Source organism: Bidens hawaiensis, unplaced genomic scaffold (genome assembly GCF_021521415.1).
Source record: "Bidens hawaiensis isolate Kalapana, Puna unplaced genomic scaffold, B.hawaiensis_p1.1 tig00015774_1, whole genome shotgun sequence".
Taxonomy (NCBI): domain Eukaryota; kingdom Viridiplantae; phylum Streptophyta; class Magnoliopsida; order Asterales; family Asteraceae; genus Bidens; species Bidens hawaiensis.
Window position 1 is genome coordinate 72,429 of NW_027492408.1, and position 17,157 is coordinate 89,585.

Genomic DNA, 17,157 nt, shown 5'->3' on the forward strand with positions numbered 1-17,157 from the left:
AAAGAAAATAAACGGGTAATGGGTATCACCAAACCCAGATAGCTTTTAAACCGGATTATAACATATCATTTATTTGTGAAACCATTTTATCATCAAACCTCAAGTATATTAATTATTAACTTTCTTACAATAAATAAAATTAAAATCCAAATATATATATATATATATATATATATATATATATATATATATATATATATATATATATATATATATATATATATATATATATATATATATATATATATATATATATAAAAAACGAATAACATAAAATAACCCCCATAAAACATATATATCAATATATATTAAAACTCTTCATATAGTCTATAACTTATATTAACTTATCTATACTAATTAATAAATAAAGGTTTCTTTATGCCACATGTCCTCTTTTTAGCCCATCATTCATTTCAATTTCTCGCCTCCCACCATATTCCTTTTACAAACCCGGTTCATATCCTTACCCGGCCCAATTAACTACTTATAACCCGAACAAACAGATTGGTGATTTTCCAAAAACCCCCTATTTCTTGTCTCTTTCCCAATGTTTAACATTCCAATCTCTCCTCTCATTAATCTGTCAAATCGATCCCAAATTCCAAAATCACCGGTAGCAATACTTCGAATTTCATCTCCAGAAAACCTAAATCATAAACTTCTAATTTTATCTTCAAAATCACGGGCGACTAGAACTAATGGCTTTCTTCGATTTCTCTCATATCATATCGGAAACCCTAAATCATTTTTCTGGAGTTTGGTAATGTTTCTTTGAGAAACTGTAAATCAATCTTTAATTACAGGAAATGAATCTGAATCATCACCTACCCATTCATCATTTATCTTGTGTCTAATGTATCATATATAATAAATTCGTAATCTTTTCTGAATTTTTAATTGTATTTATATTATAATTTAATATATCTTATACAGGTTTAACCAATTTTGTTTACCGTGCTTACAAATATGTATCTGTACTAGGATTTTTTTATATGAAATTATAGTCATAAAAATAGTTATGAAAAAACCATAGCGTCGCCATGATCTTGACTGCGTAGCAAAAATGAAATTATATTTACAAACTTTTTTTTGTCCGCAGGCTTATAAATCTTGTTTTCTTTGACCTGATCTTTTTTTTAGGCTCCTCAAACACTTTCGTTGCAAATATTTTGTGTTGTACTTAAGCGTAGACACTTGCATAACTATTTGATATTTATTTTGTAATTTTAAATAAAATGTTCTTATTCAATTATATATATGATTTTTGTACGATTTTATGTTCATATGACATATGATACCTATTCAAAGTTATTTTTCAAAAATTTAATAAAATATTTTTTTCTTTTTAAAATAATAATCAAGATGATGAGTAAGTGATTTTGGAATAAATAAATCATATCTTATAGTAATATTTACTATAAATAACCTGGTATCACTTTTTATACGGTACATAAATGTGTTTCGATGTTGACCTAACCCGTTTTGACTCATTTAAGTTCTTGAGAAACAATTGACTTGATTGAATAATTTTAATCTTAGAAATAACTACTAATTTTTACTAACTGGTAAGTTTTATATGACTTTTTCTATGATTGAATATATCATTTATGAATAGATATTATAATTAATTAATTATAGTATTTTTTGCATTTTACTCCCTAATTACAGTCATCTAAAAACGTTTCCAAATAGAAAAACTTGTCAAACTATTTGAATCACGTTTTGATGTGTGAAATTCAAATGATTCAAATTACGATTTTATAATGACTTGATCTAATTTAGCAAGTTGACTGTGTCATTTAATTTTTGTGTTAACTTAGATGGCAACCTAAATTACATCTAATCCTTTAATTCAGTTACAAACTTATTTGTATCAATAACAAAATTTGTGTTTTATTATACAAACTAGGATATAGCTCGTGTAATATACGGGTTGCTAAAAAATAAAATAAAAAAGTTAAATTTAATAAAATACATATTAACATATCTTATGGATTCATAAGATATAAATAATTTACTAAAATACATAGATTAGTAAGAATAGTTTGTATTTGCATTTTAAAAGTAATAAAATGGAAGGTTGTGAATTTATATCAATTAAGAAAAAGAGAAGACTAACATCAATTAATCCTAGTTGAGTTGGTAAGCCATAAACATTTTAAAAGTAAGGTATTGAGTTCAAACCCACCAACAACATATTTTTTATTTTATCATTCATGAAGGAAAAATTATAAAAATGAAAACTTGTACACTTGGAGCCTATGTGGATGATCTAATTAAATGACAAGTGAAAAAATTGTATTGCTTTAATATATAGGTAGATTATAGAAATTTGATTAATAATCAAAATAATTATTCTGTTTCCAAAGCAAACGATTAGTTCATTAACAGATTGCTAATTTTATAGTGTTATAAATGGCAAAACGTGATGACATTTTTATATCAAAATAATTCATTAACAACTTGGTAATTCTATAGTGTTATAAATGGCAAAATTTGATGACATTAATGGATGGGGAGGTAAATTTTCAACATCATTTTTATTTTTTTTTATATTCATCAATCACAACTTGATTAAACTTTTAGGGAATGAAGACGCAAGCAAGCCGGGTTTAAAACTTACCTTCCTAACTTTGAATCAGCATTTTCTTAATAGGCACGCACTTGCTGAAAATGTGCTAAAAGTCAAGTATGTGTAGAATACCCAGAAAATCTCATTTCATTGGAAAACATAATTGTTCTGCCGATTTATGATCAATGTATTAGTCACAAGAATTTTATTTATGTAATGTTTGTTTGTACCTTTTTGTTTAATAAGCAAATTTATATATCATGACTTTTCGTTATTAATATTTCAAACGTTTTAGAGTTATAAAATTAATTTCTTAAACCCGTGTTGTACACGGGTAGCTAACCTAGTATTTTAATAAATGAATTGACAATGTGATATGTTAACATAAATATGTTCAATTGAAGCAAATCAGGAATTATAATTTAAGAAAAGAGGTACAAAAGGTGCTACACGACTTAGATCCATGATAAGTTGCAAAATAACCCATTACATGGTTATTAGTTGGTTATTTGATTAGCGGTTGTTTTATACTTGCTAAATATAAATAAATGAATGTTTTTTATTCCTAATCACATGTTAAACAATTTATGTTTGAGAGGTTCTTATATTTTGTAGGCTATAGAGAAAACGAACAAAAATAACTAGTGGTTAACCATTGGTAGGTTCATCCTAATATCTCAACCGATGATGGATTAATACGAATATAACCCGTGATGGGCTTAGCTTAATGTTCTGTAACATTCGTTAATTTTCAAATCCGAAAACCTGACCCATTTTAAATTTTCGTTTTTTTATAAATATATATATTATAATGATGTGACGTTTGTCAATTTTTATTTTGTATTTGAATTTGTACTCGTTAGACCTACCCATTTTGTCACTTCAATGAATTCTTGTTTGTCGTTCATCATTAATATAATATTCATGATAATTTACGTTTATCATTCGTTTGTTTTCTTTTTCATTTTGTTTAACTAACGAAACATCAGGTTTAAAGTTTCTAATTAAACAATCCTCCAACTAAATGGGTATAATATGAAAATATCCAGATTCTATAACCTTCATTACATTATTAAAACATATATCAAAATTCAGGGTTCAATTGATAACAATATTTTAATTTCTATTCTAATACAACTTCATAGTGCAAGTTCCAATATTTAACTATATTTTAAATCCTGTTTTTAAAGTAGATTGAAACTTGAGGCATCAGATTTGTAAATTCATTTAAATTATAATAATATTAAGTTAAACCAGCCTCTATCCCTATACACCGTTTTTCCGACGAAGCCCACCGCCTGCAATTTTAAAAACTCTGGCGAGGGTCTAATCATATCATAACGCACAAATTAATTCAATTAACAATTTGTAACGACCTTAGACCTTAACAACGGCAAAAATCATCGTTTAAAACGCGTAACAACGACCAATAATGACTGATTTAATCCCTTAACCCGCCAGAAATTAATTAAAACGCAATAACGATTATTAAACACTGTACGTTCCAATTGATGCTATAAATAGGATCCTAGACTTCATCTACACCTGCTACAGTTAACGAATTAACCTAAATCACTCTCAATAATCGCTAATTGCTCGTCAAAGTTAGTTTCCAGCCAAATCATCGTTCACCATCATTCCGTCATCTTATCAGATAATTGATATATGGTTTTGAATTATTTTCCTCTCTTTAATAAAACCCCTAACCTAACTACAACGAACATGGAATGGATTTGGATAATTTAATATAGGTTTTTGTATAAATAAGGATAATCTTGTGTTCTTATATTTATATAAACTGTTTTAAACTAAAATCAACTAAGCAACCGATCCATCTGGTTAAGACATGTGTTTGTGACTGAAGGGATTTATATTTAGGGATGAGATGCTCGGTACCGTACCGGTACCGAAAATTCCGATCCTGAAAATCGCAAATTTTTGGTACCGGTACTGAAATGTTCGGTTCGGTACCGATATGGTACCGGTATATAAGGTAAAATTCGGGGAATACCGGTACTGTACCGTACCGGTCCTGAAAACTCAAAACCTTGGTACCGTCGGTACCTTGGTACCGATTTGGTACCGACGGTATCAAATCGGTACCATACCGATTTTTGTTCATCCCTGTCTGTGTTCTGAACCCGGGCCCGGTCACTTATTTTTGGTTTTTTATATACCATTTCTTTTATAAATTAAAACTAATTAAACCATTAAAAATTATAAAATATCAAATAAAATTATTTTAATCAAATAAAATTAATTATAAATTAATTTTACCAATTTCCATTCAATAACCCAGTCTTTTCATTATCGTAACATTTCGTAAAAATCAGTTAATAATTATTTTGTTAACTTTGTAATTCACTTAAATTTTTTTTTTCAAGCTAAAATTCTGATAAAATCCATAATCCGTAAATATCATAATTCTCTTATTAAATGATAAACTAATAGTTAAAATAATTCTTAAATAATATAAATCGTTAAAATTCCATAAAACTCAAAAACAATAATATAATATAAAATGCTTTAAAATTCCATAAAATACATCAAAATAATGCAATATTTCTTTAACCAAAATGATTTAACTTTTAACCCGTTAGTTTTTAAAATATTGTATTAATAATTATAGTTCGTGAAGTCAGTTGCTTTGGTTTCGTTAACACGCTTTCGGTTTTATTCCAAGTTTATCTACAATTTCAAAGGTGTCACATCCCAACCTAAGGCGGAAATATCGGGGCGTGATTCGATTGCTCACAGCTCGAAGATACTATCATAATATAAAAGTGACAATATCTAATTAATTATTTTATTTCAAATATACACATCCAAATAAAACAAACAATTTAAATAAATAAATATAAGCTCAAATAAAGATTAACTTGATTATATCCTAAGGTCTTGTCTACATGTCCAAACTTCAATATTCAATACAAGCAACCTACATATGCGTAGAAAATGGGGTTTTGTCAACATAAAGTTGAGTGAGAATATCACCAGTTTTGACACAACCATATAAATAAGCATAAGGTGATAAGTGCGGTAAATGTAATCAAACCATAAATATGTAGATCGTTGCCAAGCGAATCAGGCGTTGGTCACTAGCAGGAACACCTACTATATGAATGAATGAATAGTAATCCCAATATACAAATGAATGAATAGTAATACAAGTAAGTAAGTAGCACGCTTGGATTTAAAAAGCGAGAGGCGAAGAAAAGCGACGGGGTTTAAAGCAGAAACGTGAAGCGCTAGGCGTAAAAGCGAGAGCTTTTCGTACTCGAGGCGAACGCATTTATATAATTTATATATATATATATATATATATACTCAAGTCATGATGTAGCTATATTTAAGCATTATATATGATTTAATGTATAAACTACCTACACATACAACCTAAAAAGCATATTTACAATATTAAGATGCTTAAAAACCACTTGCGTGAAAGCTCGCCTCAGGCACGATTTTTTAAACCAATGTAGCACGTATGTTTGATTAAGTCACTCACAATTATACGTATGCATTTGTTTGTATATATATATACACACATATATATATAGTATGAAATACGGATAGGTATGCATATGTCCCCAAAACGTTTAGAAAATTTGGTAAAATAGGGGAATGATAAACTCACCTGATCAAATAAGCCAAACGGGAATGAATACGACAAGAAAGTGGAAATCACACTCTTTGGGAATTACCGACAAGAATCCTAATTACAATAATTACAGGAATAAATATGAATCCAACAACGAATCCAAAACTAGATAGAGACTCGAGAATTGATGATCGAGTGTATTCTTGCGAAAGTTAAATATTACTTATAGACTTATTATCAATTTTATATATAAATTTCATAATAAATAGCATATCTTTAATATATTTATAATTATAAACAAAATACTTTAATAATTAAATATTTACATTCTTCCATAGATTACATAAAGAGATTTGTTTTAAATGATTATTTTAAACCAAAGATATATTTAATGTATTTATATATATCTTTCACCATTAGAAAAGATTTCGTTTTAACTAAATATTGTAAATAATAAAGGAGAATTAATAAATAATAATTTTCATATAAACTATGATCTTTTATAAAATACTTAAACTTATACCTTTAATATATTAATTAAAAAGATTATAGTGTGTATATATATATATGTTAGATTAAAAACCTTATTAAAATTAGTGTTTATACGTAATACATAGTCATACATATATTCATAAATGGTTTTTAACAAGGATTTGAAAAACATCTAGTTTAAACGTTGGTGTTTTATAAATATTGAATACATAGTGTATTTAAATATTGGTATATAGTTTAAATATTAATAAAATAACTAAATGATTCATTAACAAAATATAACAAAAAACGAGGTGGGGTTCGAACCCGCACCCCCCAGCCACAAGAGTCTTAACGCGCATACCCCTAGCTACTGGGCTAGGGGGTTTAGTTGGTTATTTCTTGGAACAGATTGATTATAAACAACGAAACAAATAACAATCAAGAACCCTAGATCATCAATTGCTCAATCCATTAATCGTTTGCTAAATTGATATTAGGGATATTGTAAAGTGTACTGAGACGAATTCAAACATATAATTTATTACCTAATTGGATGATTAAACACGGGTCAAATTCGATTCAACAGAGCTGGCAAAGATGGCGACGAATAAGGTATCACCAGATGATGATAATCCAATTAACAAGAGGGCCTTAGTAGGCGCTGGTATTAGAGGGGTGCAGATGCGAGGAATTGAATTATGATTAAGCCTAAGTTATATAATCGATTTTAGGTTAATACAGTTTATTTAATAAATCAATACGCATCCAATTTGGATCTTGTTTCTTAATTAACGAAGTCAGTTAGGCCGATCATGGCAAGAGAAATCAAAAACATGATTTGATTCCTATTTTAGATCGACAATTGTGGCTCAAGCAAGCTAAACAGGTCACAAATTGGATATACGGGTATGAATCTCGGGTTAACGGGTCATGGACCAAAGAATTATATAAATAATATGCATAAATTGCAGCTTAGTCCTTGGAGGTTGAAGGAGGAAACAATAGAGGATTTAATTTTAGTTTTTGGGCTAAAAACGAACGTACATTTTCCAAGGTTAAATATATATTAAATAAATATAATAAATAAATATAAATTGTATAATAATAATTCGATAAACGCGATACTTTTTCAGTGTTAGAATTTCCCGAACATAAAACGGGTCGGGTAGTAGGTGTAAATTAATACGTGGATAAACTGAGTTGTTACAGTTTCCCCTACTTTAGGGAATTTCGTCCCGAAATTAAGGAAAACCACAACATCATCGTTTCACAAACAATTAAACTTTTAACGAAAATATCATAACATAGAACTTCTAATAACCAAAGTAATGCTTCAAATGACAATCCGATAAGGGCACTTATATATAGGATGTACCAGCGGCGTATCCATCATGTCCTCATCATCTCAACATTCGTACCGTTACCCAAGCTACCTTAGGTCCTAAGTTATGACACACAATTTTACGTATTATGATTTCCACGCGAGGTCTTGGATAATTACGTTCCGGACTATAATTACTCTTATCGTCGGATGGTCCACATAACTCGCTTCATCATGTGGGTTATAAAACATTTAAAATCCTCATTTTGAAGGAACAAACATTTTGATAATTTAAAATTCAAAAGATGATAAATGTCCGAGTTTGATTAATAAAACCATGTAATCCTTAGTATATACTTTGATTATTAAGAGTAAAATTTAGAAGATCGAAAGAAAATGGATTTCTTGAGACAGACACTATAATGAATTATGATGGATAGAAATAAGATAATAAGGTAAGAGTTCAAAAGCCTAACAAATTATAAAAGGAACGCCATTCATAAGGTGAAACGCGCAACATAGTTCAACTTAAAATCACTCAATGTCACAAATAACCAAAGAGTCGATACGATGCAAAAACAGAAAAGATAGGATAGTCTTAAAATGGAAATAAGTAAAGCAATAAAAACTTCAAAGTCTCCAAAGATCTTCAATTACGGTTGACTTGATTCCCTTGACTTGGAGCACTTGAGGTACTTGGATCCATGATGACTTGAGCAGTAGCAGTAGATGGATTTGGGATGACTTGGATATGTTGAACTTGAACAGCTTGCGTTAGTGGGGCTTGGTTGAAGTGAGTTGGGTAAACTTGAGCTTGCGGGTATGGATTTGGATAAGGTTGAGTCATGTTGGTGATAGGAGCTTGCAGTGGATATGGTTGATGGGTTAGGACTTGATGTGCATTAGTGGTGTAGTATGGGGTAGGCATAGCTTGAGCTTGATGTGCATGAATAAGTAGAGGGCACGCATTGCAAATATGACTAGGATCTCCACAACTATAGCAAGTACGGGTTTTAGGAACATCGGGTTGAGCATTTGGGTTAGTCTGAGTACCGGACGATACACGGCAAGAGTTAGTAAGGTGCCCATAACGGTTGCAGTTGGTGCACAAGTGACATGGAGATTGAGGTAGGTGATGGTAGTTAGAAACTGAGCATAACGGAAAAGGTCCGGTATAGTTCTTCTTGTTAGTAGCATCTTGGTTAGAGGATTGTGGGTTGGCTTTGTTAACAGCAACGTTTTGATGATTGGATTTGTGTTTGCGGTGAGAAGAGTTATTATTGTGTGGAGTGGTTTTGGTTTCGGCCTTAGCATCAGTAGAGGAATCGGTCTTAGAGTTCTCAAGAGTAGGTTTAGCATCTTTACTAGGCAGGGTTCCATCTCTAACATTGTCATCAGACAGTGAAATAGCAAGAGTAATAGCTTCCTCGATTGAGAGAGGGACTCGACTAACCACAGCATCACAGAAAATCGTCGGCAATCCACGAATGTACTTTCGAATACCGCGAGCCAAAGGAATTACAAGGTGAGGTACTATCAGGCTAAGTTCCTTAAAACGGTTTGAGTAGGTTGAATTGTCACCACCGATTTGTTTAAGCTCCCAAAACTCTGTTTCGAGCCTTTGCAGTTCATGCTCGAGACAAAACTCTCTTTTCATTGCGTCCCTAAGTTCCTCCCATGACATAGCCAAAACTTCTTCTACACCATGTAAGGCTTTATAAGAGTTCCACCAGGTGAGAGCTCGTTCTTCAAAGACGCTCGATGCGAACCTAGTACGCTTATCTTCCGGACATTCGCAGTGGATAAACTTGTTCTCCATTTGTTCAAACCAGCGGAGGAGCTTAGTAGCATTCTCCTTGCCAAGATAAGGGGGCGGTTTAGCACTTGTGAAGTTCTTGTAGTGATAGCGGTTTGGTGTATCCGAAGTAGCGGATCCATTGGAGTTGATATTTTGCAGTTGGGCCATGACCTCGGGTAAATCAGCAGTGAACTCCTTAGTGATTCTAGCAGCCAAACGACGATCATAACGGGTCAACGAACGACCGTGATTACGACGATGAGAGTGAGAAGACACTCTACGAGGATCAACAACGAAATGTATAAGATGACATGTGAGTTGTGGGAATGAGTTGATATGAAATAATAGGGATGCGCATGTATATGTATATGTATGTATATGAATTAGTGCTAGTGAAGACTCGAGGACGAGTCGAGATTTAAAATAATATGTATGAGTTTGAAGCATTTAAGTAAATGAACAATGTTTATAAGATTTTTTCAAGAATAAAATAATCAAGCATATCAAACTAGTTGACCTCCCATGAGCTTTCCATGGCAATTTGAATGACCCAAATAAATAAAGCAACATAAAGTTTGTGAATTGGCCTCCCATGAGCGTTCCATGGCATTTTGTTGGCCCAATTCAAATGACGTTTAATAAACAATCTGAGTTGGTCAGCCCATGAGCGTGTACATGGCATTTAACTAACCCAACTAATTAACGAATTATCGAATCAATAGAGTTGTTCGGACCATGAGCGTTACTTGGCATTTAACCGACCCAACTAAATATCGAATCAACGCATCAAATAAATTTAAAATAACTAAAAACCCAATGTGGAAGTATAACCGTTTAGCCAGTTATGTTTACCACGCAACCGTTAAGCCGATTACGGGTACCACTTAAAGTTATGGTTGTACGACATTTGTCATACCCCCATGCTTCAAGGTGAAGGAACAAAACAAAACAATACACGGGAATTCTTAAGGAATTTCCCATAATAAAAGGCAATCTACTAAAATAAAAAACTTGGAAAAATATTTGGAATGTGAGGCATAGCCTCGGAATTTGTGTGTGTGTGTGCAATAAATAAATAAGATAAGTACAACAAAATAATTAATCTAAGCAAGCTGTAAACAATTTATTAACTAGCACGTAAGGTAGTTTAGATAAGCACGCATGGAGTTCCTAACATATGTCTAGGACCATTTCTAACGACCTATCTTATAACCTTCATCTCTGATACCAATCTGTCACACCCCAACCTAAGGCGGAAATGTCGGGGCGTGATCCGATTGCTCACAGCTCGAAGATACTATCATAATATAAAAGTGACAATATCTAATTAATTATTTTATTTCAAATATACAAACAATATCCAAATAAAACAAACAATTTAAATAAATAAATAGAAGCTCAAATAAAGATTAACTTGATTATATCCTAAGGTCTTATTTACATGTCCAAACTTCAATCTTCAATACAAGCTAGCAACCTGCATATGCGTAGAAAATGGAGTTTTGTCAACATAAAGTTGAGTGAGAATATCACCAGTTTTGACACAACCATATAAATAAGCATAACGTGATAAGTGTGGTAAATGTAATTAAACCATAAACAAGTATGTAGACCGTTGCCAAGCGAATCGGGCGTTGGCCACTAGCAGGAACACCCACTATACGAATGAATGAACAGTAATACAAGTAAGCAAGTAGCACGTATGTTTGATTAAGTCACTCACAATTACACGTATGCATTTGTTTGAATATATATAGTATGAAATACGGATAGGTACGCATATGTCCCAAAAACATTTAGAAAATTTGGTAAAATAGGAGAATGATAAACTCAACTGATCAAATAAGCTAAACGGGAATGAATACGACAAGAAAGTGGAAATCACACTCTTCGGGAATTACCGACAAGAATCATAATTAAAATAATTACAACAATAAATATGAATCCAACAACGAATCCAAAACAAGATAGAGACTCGAGAATTGATGATCGAGTGTATTCTTGCGAAAGTTAAATATTACTTAGACTTATTATCAATTTTATTTATAAATTTTATAATAAATAGCATATCTTTAATATATTTATAATTATAAACAAAATACTTAAATAATTAAATATTTACATTCTTCCATAGATTATATAAAGAGATTTGTTTTAAATGATTATTTTAAACCAAAGTATATTTAATGTATTTATATATATCTTCACCATTAAAAAAGATTTCGTTTTAACTAAATATTGTAAATAATAAAGGATAATTAATAATAATTTTCATATAAACTATGATCTTTTATAAAATACTTAAACTTATACCTTTAATACATTAATTAAAAATATTATAGTATGTAATATATATATATATACATATATATATATATAAATATAAATATTTTAGAATAGAAACCTTATTAAAATCAGTGTTTATACGTAATACATAGTCATACATATATTCATATATGGTTTTTAACAAGGATTCGAGAAACATCTAGTTTAAACGTTGGTGTTGTATAAATATTGAATAAATAGTGTATTTAAATATTGGTAATATAGTTTAAATATTAATAAAATAACTAAATGATTCATTAACAAAATATAACAAAAAACGGGGTGGGGTTCGAACCTGCACCCCGCAGCCACAAGAGTCTTAACGCGCGTACCCCTAGCCACTGGGCTAGGGGGTTTAGTTGGTTATTTCTTGGAACAGATTGATTATAAACAACGAAACAAATAACAATCAAGAACCCTAGATCATCAATTGCTCAATCCGTTAATCGTTTGCTAAATTGATATTAGGGCTATTGTAAAGTGTACTGAGACGAATTCAAACATATAATTTATTACCTAATTGGAGGATTAAATACGGGTCAAATTCAAGTCAACCGAGTCGGCAAATATGACGACGAACAGGGTATCACCAGACGGTGATAATCCAATTAACAAGAGGGCTTCAGTAGGTGCTGGTATTAGAGGGGTGTAGATGCGAGGAATTGAATTATGATTAAGCCTAAATTATATAATCGATTTTAGGTTAAGACGGTTTATTAAATAAATCAATACGCGTCCAATTTGGATCTTGTTTCTTAATTAATGAAGTCGGTTAGGCCGATAATGGCAAGAGAAATCAAAAATATGATTACTAATTTAGATCGACAATTGTTGCTCAAGCAAGCTAAACGGGCACAAATTGGACATACAGGTATGAATCTCGGGTTAATAGGTCATGGACCAATGAATTATAAAACTAATATGCATAAATTGCAGCTTAGTCCTTGGAGGTTGAAGGAGGAAACAATAGAGGATTTAAGTTTAGTTTTTAGGCAAAAAACGAACGTACATTTTCCAAAGTTAAATATATATTAAATAAATATAATAAACAAATATAAATTGTATAATAATTATTCGATAAACGCGATACTTTTCAGTGTTAGAATTTCCTGAACATAAAACGGGTCGGGTAGTAGGTGTAAATTAATACGTGGAAAAACTGAGTTGCTATAAAAGGTGAGTTTTTTACACACCCGTTTTAATTTTTTTATACTTTGGGGTTAACATGCCTTATTTAAATCACTTAGTTATTTATTTTTCAAACTACAATTCGTATCAGGGACTTGTGTGTTTACTTGACTATTTGCTTCAATTTCAACATCAAGTTAGAGTGATAAGTATTATCTTACGCCCCCCTTTGCACTCAGGACCATCGTGTTATGGGTGGAAAAGGGACCCCTCGATCCGAGTACGTTGGTTTTTACCAACTGGAAAGGGCCTTGCTTGCGCAATTTACACTTTTTCATTGAATTGTATGATTTTCTATTACGCATATATCAAAACTTGTGTGATTCTCACCAACTACTTGTTAGTTGATTTTATTTTTATACATGCTACAGGTAAAACCATTAGAGGATGAAGAAAAGGAAGAGAAACTAGTACTTAGGTTATCAAAATAACGGATCAAGATGCAAGTTGCCAGTTGTTTTTATTTCCTTGTATTTTCTTACTTTCAAACTTGTGTACGTGATGTTTTAAATTTATTAATGATAATTTTGCCACATAATAGTGTCACATGTGTTTTGAGCAATCTGTACGTCACACTTAGGCGTTTCCGCTTAAGCCGGGGTGTTACATGTTTTCTGGTGAGTCGATACTAGCAACTGTTATGAATTCTGGTGGCCACGACCTGCAAAAATCATGTGCTCTCTATGAGAAGGGGAGGGGGGGGGGGGGATGATGTGGTCTAAATTATACTTATTATTATATAAATGTTCTCTAATTTTAAGTGCTTTTGAACCAAGTTTTTATTGAATATTATTATTATTTGGTTCATGTGTGAGTTTAATGGTTTCAAGAGACAACAAGCTAAAATGGAGCACTTTTTCTTAAACTTGAAACCGACGTAAAAAGTGGTCATACGAAAATATTAGTGGAAATTACTTTGAGAACTAAATAAATATGAAAGGAAACCTGAGGGGGCTGTTATGAAAATTTGAAATTAATTCACTTTTGGGATAATACGTAATTGTGATTAAGGCCCATATTTAACCGACACAATGTGATATAATTGGATGATTATTTTGAAAATCCCTACAAAATATTATATTCATATATATATATATTTTCTTTGATTTCGTGTAAAGGGAGACAGACCCCTACGCATAAAGGAAAAAAAAAACAAATAGGAAGGGGAGACAGAAAAAAGCAGCTGACCGAAGGAGAGAAGGAGACACGAAACCAAACCGCCCCCCCCCGCCCGCTCAAGTACCAGTTGCTTCGTAGGTAGACCCACTTAGGTTAGAGGGGCATTGTCCCTCATTTCTTACCAACCCCCGGTATGTAATCGACATGTTGTTTGCTTCAACTCGTTCGAATAAGAATATGCAATTACCTCTGCTGTCAATTCATTTAGTCCAACAATTGAAATACCTATTCGCATTCCTTCCCAGTCCATTTCGAAAGTTACTTTGTTCAGTCGATAGATGCAATGCTGCGATGGAGAAATCTCATATGCTCTCCAACTTGGAGAGCACTTTGGTTCAAGCAGAGACCGTCCGGGTTCAACACCTATTCATCCAAACATCATTAATATTTGGTTTGAATTTATTGTTTTATTTATGAATTCAGTTTTTGAACCTTATATATTTTGTTTGTTCTTGAGTATGGTTGTTGGCTAAACCCCTAGACCACCTAGGTTTATGATGAACTTTTGTTGAGATTCGATTTAGTTTGAACTTTTCTTTTGTTATGGTTTATGATTAAGTAAGAGGCTTTTTTTTTATTTATTCGATGCATATGTGTGCTTAGGATTGTTTGATGAATTTGATTGTTTCACGGTTTCCTTGGTGATTGTTTCATATAATAGGATTCTGTTAGGTCATCTAATGTGTGTTTTTAACTAGTTTATGGTTGATATGCATTAAAACCATAGGAACAATATTAATAAATTAAATAGACCTAAGTGTGCTGCTAATCTAAATAGCTGTAAGGCAATAGATTATATGATAAGTCTTGGTTGTTTAAGATTGCTAGATTTAGTTCTAAAATCAGGTCCCGTCTCCGGTAACCCTACTTTGGTGTTGGATTTACTCATAAACACAATTATAAAATCAGAGTTAATTAAAAATTTTTCGCAGAATACTTAATATTAAACATTCTTACATAACATAAGTACTTGTTTTAACAAAATACATTAAGTCTTAAACAATAACATAAATGACACGTGAATCTTCCGTCTTTGATGCCAGTCTTCATCCATTTGCCACGTGTGTTGGGTTGGATTTATGATAAAGAAGATTGGAATCTTCTCAACCTCCTCAGAAAACGGCTAAGTATGGACTTCGAGCAAGACTAGACGATCGAGCATGGTTTTACTACTTCGAGCAAGGTCTTCAGAACCTTAAATGGTTAGTTCTTCTAAGTGTTAAGGCTTCGAGCAAGCAACACTTCAATGAGCAAGAGTATTCTTCTATCGAGCATGGATTGCCAATCGAGCAAACAGCTTGATCATACAAGTTTTAACCAAGTGTTACGAGCACAGGATGATCAAGCACATGGGAACAAGCATGGATGCAATAAGAAGATGTCACGTGATCCAAGCAAGGACTTAGAGCACAGTTCAGTTCCCGAGCAAGATTTACATCCGAGAATGCTAAAGATTGCTAAATAAGAAAAGCTGAAGACATCAAGAAGAATGAGCTTGCTCGATGGACGAGTTCGAGCAAAGCATGGACTAGTCAAGAAGGATGAAGTCTGCTGGAAGGGAATATCTTCACTAAAGATATTCTAAGTAAAGTATGCTCGAGGACAGTCATCGAGCATACCTAGCATAGTGAGTTTGCTCGAGCAAGATTGTTACCTTGCTCGAGGACTCAACACTTGTATTGTTTTGTATTTCATTACGTAATGATTAGGAACTTTTAGAAGGAATGTCAGGTTCTATAAATAGGGGTCCTAGGATACCTTTTAGGACATGGATTTCCAGACAAAATTACATGCTGGCACACACTGAATACGAAAAACATTCCAAAGAATATTCTATTTTGTTTTCTCGTACAGCCGTCACCGCCGTCACACAAAACCCTAGACATTCCTTCCGTGTTTCATTAATGAATCATTTAATATAGTTAATCTTTGTCTTTGAATGAGCTTTTATTGATTATCTATTACTGTTTTGTGTTTGCTATTTACACTCCTTCGTTCCCACTCGTTGGATATCCTGATTCAGCCGGGATATTCAACAGACCTTTTGGTTATTCGAGTTGGTGTGTTCTTGTCAACCTCTAGAAGGTTTCACCCGATTCATGGTCCTGACAAGTGGTATCAGAGCTTGTGTAAGCTCGCTGAAGGCCACGGGACTGAAGGTGTGTGATAAAGCTTGAAGCTTTACTCTGTTTTACTACTACAAATCTCAGATTTGATACAAATGGAAGACCAGGAAGTTTCCACCAACAAGATTCCAAGGTTTCTTGGACAGGAAAACTTCATCAAATGGAAGGTGCTCTTCGAATCAGCCGTGAACTACAACGACCCAGAGCTTTGGACTTCCATCACTGAAGGAAACCATGTTCCCTCAACAGCTCTGAACAACAATGCCACCATTGAGCTAAAAATGAAGAAACGAGACGATAAGGCTTTGTCTATGCTAAAGTTAGGGCTTTCTTGGGAAATTTTGACAACTCTTAATCATCATAAAAAGGGGTATGTATGATGCAGTTATCGAAATGTTTGAAGGGAATACTGAACTTAGAGACATCAAGAAAGACAGATTGAAGCAGCAACTTGACAGGTTCAAGTTTAAAGACGAAGAAAGATTAAAATCAGTCTTGCAGAGGTTTATGACGATTGTAAACGACATAAGAATGACTGATTTACAAATCTATGACTTTGAGCTAAATAAAAAG